This window comes from Triticum urartu, chromosome 2A, assembly GCF_056163025.1.
Source record: "Triticum urartu cultivar PI428250 chromosome 2A, HENAU_Tu73, whole genome shotgun sequence".
Taxonomy (NCBI): domain Eukaryota; kingdom Viridiplantae; phylum Streptophyta; class Magnoliopsida; order Poales; family Poaceae; genus Triticum; species Triticum urartu.
In genome coordinates this window covers 69,132,920-69,138,857 of record NC_141874.1, presented here as the reverse complement: position 1 = coordinate 69,138,857, position 5,938 = coordinate 69,132,920, and the positions used below count along the sequence as shown (strand labels likewise).

The 5,938-nt window shown below is 46.9% G+C and overlaps 1 long non-coding RNA gene across 1 annotated transcript; it reads right to left on the bottom strand.

Annotated features, from left to right (window-relative positions):
• Window positions 1-1,660: 1,660 nt before the first annotated feature.
• Window positions 1,661-5,025, bottom strand: LOC147983820 (uncharacterized). The gene is made up of 5 exons (XR_015615756.1): window positions 4,584-5,025; window positions 3,722-3,813; window positions 2,323-3,241; window positions 2,158-2,215; window positions 1,661-2,070 (listed from the first exon to the last, which is right to left on the bottom strand). It is a non-coding gene; the product is annotated as an uncharacterized LOC147983820 (long non-coding RNA).
• Window positions 5,026-5,938: the final 913 nt, after the last annotated feature.

Sequence of the window (5,938 nt, the reverse complement as noted above, 5' to 3'; positions counted from 1 at the left end):
TTCAACATTGATGATTGGTCGGAAGAAATCAACGATGGCCCAGGTACACATTCTTCCTGCATTTGTCCAGGTATATACTTTCAGTGTCATCTAAACAGTGCGTTCATGCGTGGTATCCTTTGTTTGTCTGTCCTGAAAGGTTACTGAGAGCGGGCCAATCGTTGATGGTCACGAACAGCAACGCCTTAAGGTAAAATTCCTCCTGTCTGTGCTCATCCCACGTACGTACACCGTTTCCATTCCACAGCTGTAAAAGTTCTTCAACTAATGGCCTTAGGTACACATCAATTTCGTTGCCGGGTTGCTTAGGGCCTTGGATAAGAACTGGCATCATAATGAACTTCCGCTTCATGCACATCCAAGGAGGAAGGTTATACATACATAGAGTTACGGGTCAGGTGCTGTTATTGCTGCTCTGCTCCCCGAAAGGATTAATGTCATCCGCGCTTAAAGCAAACCATACATTCCTTGGGTCCTTTGCAAACTCATCCCAGTACTTTCTCTCAATTTTTCTCCACTGCGACCCGTCAGCGGGTGCTCTCAACTTCCCATCTTTCTTTCGGTTCTCACTGTGCCATCGCATCAACTTGGCATGCTCTTCGTTTCTGAACAGACGTTTCAACCGTGATATTATAGGAGCATACCACATCACCTTCGCAGGAACCCTCTTCCTGGGGGGCTCGCCGTCAACATCACCAGGGTCATCTCGTCTGATCTTATACCGCAATGCACCACATACCGAACATGCGTTCAGATCCTTGTATGCACCGCGGTAGAGGATGCAGTCATTAGGGCATGCATGTATCTTCTCCACCTCCAATCCTAGAGGGCATACGACCTTCTTTGTTGCGTATGTACTGTCGGGCAATTCGTTATCCTTTGGAAGCTTCTTCTTCAATATTTTCAGTAGCTTCTCAAATCCTTTGTCAGCCACAGCATTCTCTGCCTTCCACTGCAGCAATTCCAGTACGGTACCGAGCTTTGTGTTGCCATCTTCGCAATTGGGGTATAAACCTTTTTTGTGATCCTCTAACATGAGATCGAACTTCAGCTTCTCCTTTTGACTTTCGCATTGCGTCCTTGCATCGACAATGACCCGGCGGAGATCATCATCATCGGGCACATCGTTTGGTTCCTCTTGATGTTCAGCAGCTTCACCCGTTGCAGCATCATTGGGCACATCGTCTTGTTCCTCTTGATCTTCACCAGCTCCCCCCGTTGCAGCATCACCGTATTCAGGGGGCACATAATTGTCATCGTACTCTTCTTCTTCGCTGTCTTCCATCATAACCCCTATTTCTCCGTGCCTCGTCCAAACATTATAGTGTGGCATGAAACCCTTGTAAAGCAGGTGGGAGTGAAGGATTTTCCGGTTAGAGTAAGACCTCGTATTCCCACATTCAATGCATGGACAACACATAAAACCATTCTGCTTGTTTGCCTCAGCCACATCGAGAAACTCATGCACGCCCTTAATGTACTCGCGGGTGTGTCTGTCACCGTACATCCATTGCCGGTTCATCTGCGTGCATTATATATAATTAAGTGTCCAAATTAATAGAAGTTCATCATCACATTAAAACCAAAGTGCATACATAGTTCTCATCTAACAACATATAGCTCTTTAGAGCATCTAATTAATTAAACCATACATTGAAACTATGTAAAACATTTCAATGCGATTAAAACCAAAGTGCATACATAGTTCTCATCTAACAACATATAGCTCTTTAGAGCATCTAATTAATTAAACCATACATTGAAACTATGTAAAACATTTCAATGCGAAAACAAATGCGGTCATAATCACAACCAAGGTAACAATTGATCCAACGGCATAATGATACCAAGCCTCGGTATGAATGACATATTTTCTAATCTTTCTAATCTTCAAGCGCATTGCATCCATCTTGATCTTGTGATCATCGACGACATCCGCAACATGCAACTCCAATATCATCTTCTCCTCCTCAATTTTTTTATTTTTTCCTTCAACAAATTGTTTTCTTCTTCAACTAAATTTAACCTCTCGACAATAGGGTCGGCTGGCATTTCCGATCCACATACATCCTACATAAATAAAATCTATGTCACGTTGGTCGGCATAATTTTCATAAACAATAAATGAACCAATAGTTATAAAGATAATATATATACCACATCCGAATCATAGACAGGACGAGGGCCGACGGGGGCGGATACCAAAACCATCGCACTATATAAGATGCAATAATAAAAGTAAGAAAATAATACAAGTATCTATGTAAACATACAAGTAAGAATATTTTTCCTTTCAGAAAGAAGATAAAACAAGAGGCTCACCACGATGGTGCCGGCGATGAGCTCGGCGCGGGTGATCAACGGCGGTGAAGACAGGGACGAGGCGTGACGGACCACTAAACCTAGAAAAATATTATGGAAAATGGAGCTTGGATGTCAAGCTTGGAGAGGAGAAAGCTTAAGTAGTGTGGCTCGGGCATTCCATCGAACACCTTGTGTGCATAGGAGGTGAGCTAGAGCACCACCAAGCCCTCTCCCCCTCGGCCAGAGAAAAACAGAGCACTAGGGTGCTCTACTCGCGAGCGAGGGGTATATATAGGCACCTCATTGGTCCCGGTTGGTGACATGAGCCGAGACTAAAGGGGAGCCTTTGGTCCCGGTTCAAGCCACCAACCGGGACCAATGGTGGTGGGCCAGGAGCGAGGCCCATTGGTCCCGGTTCATCCCACCAACCGGGACCAAAAGGTCCAGATGAACCGGGACCAATGGCCCACGTGGCCCGGCCGGCCCCCTGGGCTCACGAACCGGGACCAATGCCCACATTGGTCCCGGTTCTGGACTGAACTGGGAATAATGGGCTGACCCGGCCTGGACCAAAGCCCTGTTTTCTACTAGTGCCCCCTCCCCAACTTCCTCCTCCTCCCGAACCTCCTCGTCCTCTTCCTCCTCGTTAGAGGGTACCTCACTAGAGGAGTGCCTTGAAGGAAACACCCCTAAGTCGGTGAGGGTGCGCTGTTTCTGGCCGCGACCCCCTGTAGTGGCTCTCCCCCCCACCCCCTCGCCCTCTAGGGGCTCTCCCCCCGCCCCCTCCTCCTCTGGGGGCACCTCGACCTCCCTGTGAGAAGTCATCATCAAGTAGTCGGGGGGGGGGAAGGATTACGTGCTCGACCACTCCGACTAGGCATGTTGACGACCTTGCGTAGGAAACCCACGCCGTCAGCCTTCCCCATGTTCCACAAACCTGCATTGAAAAGAGAATAAACAATTAGTACATTAAAAATGAAGGAAAAGGCATAATAATAAGGAATAATAAACACATTAATAAAAAGATGGGTCCTAATCCCACCCGACGATGTGTAGATTGAATACGTTCTCCATGCTCTACCCCGTTCCAAGACAAAATTTCGGCAGCACCTCCCCGCTGTTCTCCAGATACACGTCGCGGCTAATAGCCGAGAGGATGTGCTCCGAAGAACAACGGAGAGGCGCCGCCGAAATCCTGTCTCGGAACAGGGTAGAGCATGGACAACGTACCCAATCTACACATCCTCGGGCTGTCCGTGGAAAACGCTGGACAATCCAAAAAAGCTGCGGTGATAAATATGCAATTGAATGCATATTTATCGATGCAACCATTTCGGACGGGAGACGCCTAGGTTACGCGACTTGACGAGAAAAGAAAATCTAGTGACATGATTATTAAGATGGATTTGTAGCTCACCCTTGACTGTAGACGAAGTAGTCAAACAGCGACGAAATCACAGACCAATGCCTTCGACGACGATGACTCCAAAGATATGCAACACTGAAAGCCTGTAAATTTTACCGACAAAAAAACTTAGATCATCAAGTGTCAAAAGCTTAGATCACGGACCAATGCCTTCATAGATTTATTTACTAGATGCCTTCATAGATTTTTTAGCAAGATCATGAAGTGTCAAAAAATATTACATCATTATTTTGTAGCAAGACCATCATGAACAAAAAACCACTCATCACGAAGATGCGACACAACAAAAAATGCTAATCCACCGTGCCAAAAGTATATATATCATCTCATCGCCGTGGAAGTATACATATCATCATATATTATATAAGTAATCTTAACATGGTAATCAAACTCGGTACATTTGTATATTGGGAGACAGCCATAATGAAAACTCCAAGCAAGTAAACTACTGTGACTAATAGGAGGTCCAAATCGATGTAAAATTTGGGTCTTGCTAATGCTCTCTAGTCCCTTCTCCTGTGCACGCACCACACCATATTTCATTACTTTTTCGTGATGAAAAACTAAAGCTGCTGTAGTGCTATTCCTTGCATTCGACATTCAGGAAGAACAACGTAAAATATCCAAGCACTAACAGTATATATATCGAAGCACCAAATTGACTTTTTTATATATCCAGGCACTAACAGTAGGTAAAAAACTAAAAAGAACTAACAATATGTACATATCCAAGCACTATAAGTAGGTATATATCAAATTGAGTCATTATCCAAGCACTAACAGTAGGTAAAAAGCTAAAAAAAAGGAAAAAATCAGCCGCAGAGGACGCCGGACCGCCGGAGCCGGTGCTCACCAGTAGCAGAGGGCCGGCAAGGGGGCGCCGGACCGCCGGAGCCGCGGCCACGGCCACCTCACCAGCAGCTGCGGGGCGGGAAGGGGGTGGGGACGACGGGGCCGGGAAGGGGGCAGGGACGGCTGGCGGCGATGCGGGGCGGGCGGGGACGGCCGGCGGCGATGCAGGGCGGGGCGGGGACGGCCGGCGGCGGTGCGGGGCGGGGACGGACGACGGCGCGCGGGGCGGGGACGGGGGCACGTGCGCGGTGAAGGGCGGGGACGGGGGCACCGCGATGCGGCCAGGGCGGGGACGCCGCGATGCGGCCCGGGCCGGGGCAGCGCCGGCGCAGAAGGGGGCGGCGGCGGCGAAGATCAAGGCGGCGGCGGGGGTGGATCGAGCGGCGTGGAGGCAGAGTGGTCGGGGGCTCGGGGCGAGGTGGATAAGGCACGCGAGTGGCTTTTTCTTTTTTGCGAGGACTTTTTTTTTGCGAAAATTGTGGTAATAATGCCAGCTTTGCATGAAATTTCAAACAATATTGTATATTTGAACATGCATTCCAATCCTCAGTAGTTAGGTTGGCCTGTAAGAGTCCTGAAATAACTCTAGTGTACATGGTTGACTTATAGTAACTTCAAAAGAGGCTTTGTTCATCTGTACGCAAATGCTCAAATTCATGTAGCCAAGTCTTGGAACACATGAAAAATAAAATGTAGATATAACAGTAAACTATGGACATAATAGACATTAATTTCATAAGTAGAAAAATTATACAGAGCTGCGAGTGCGGAAAGGATTAAAATAAGAGAAAATCTGGAGAAAATAAAAGTTAATTTTTTTTGTGACAATCGTTTGACAATCTGATGTTATTTTCTTAATTTTTTTAAATGTGTACCATAACCATCTATGCTTAGTTCTTTTGATGTAAAAAATTAGATATCACAAGTTGGGAACGATCCAAAAGAACAACCAATGAACATGCATCATTGGGATGGAAAATAATACATTCTGTTTTTGTGCATACATAATACAAACATTCATTCATCTATGTATATACAAAAGTATGGCATAAAACAATGGACGGATGATTTGGGACAAACTCATAATATAGTAGGAATATATCAGGAGCCATGCAATGTTTCGGTGGCATAGCTACGCCCCGAAGGCCACCCCGAATCCCAGTTGACCAGGAGATCTAGCCCTTTGACTTTTGCCGGACGGGCTTTGACCAGTGGTCTCTTCCACCTGGTTGCGACAGGTCTGCCCATAGCAACATCCCCGAACACGGTCTGGACACAACCCACCACTAGATTCCCTCCAGTTCTACCGCACCCGCACGATTCCCCCTCCAAGTGACGACGACACTGCCGTACGTG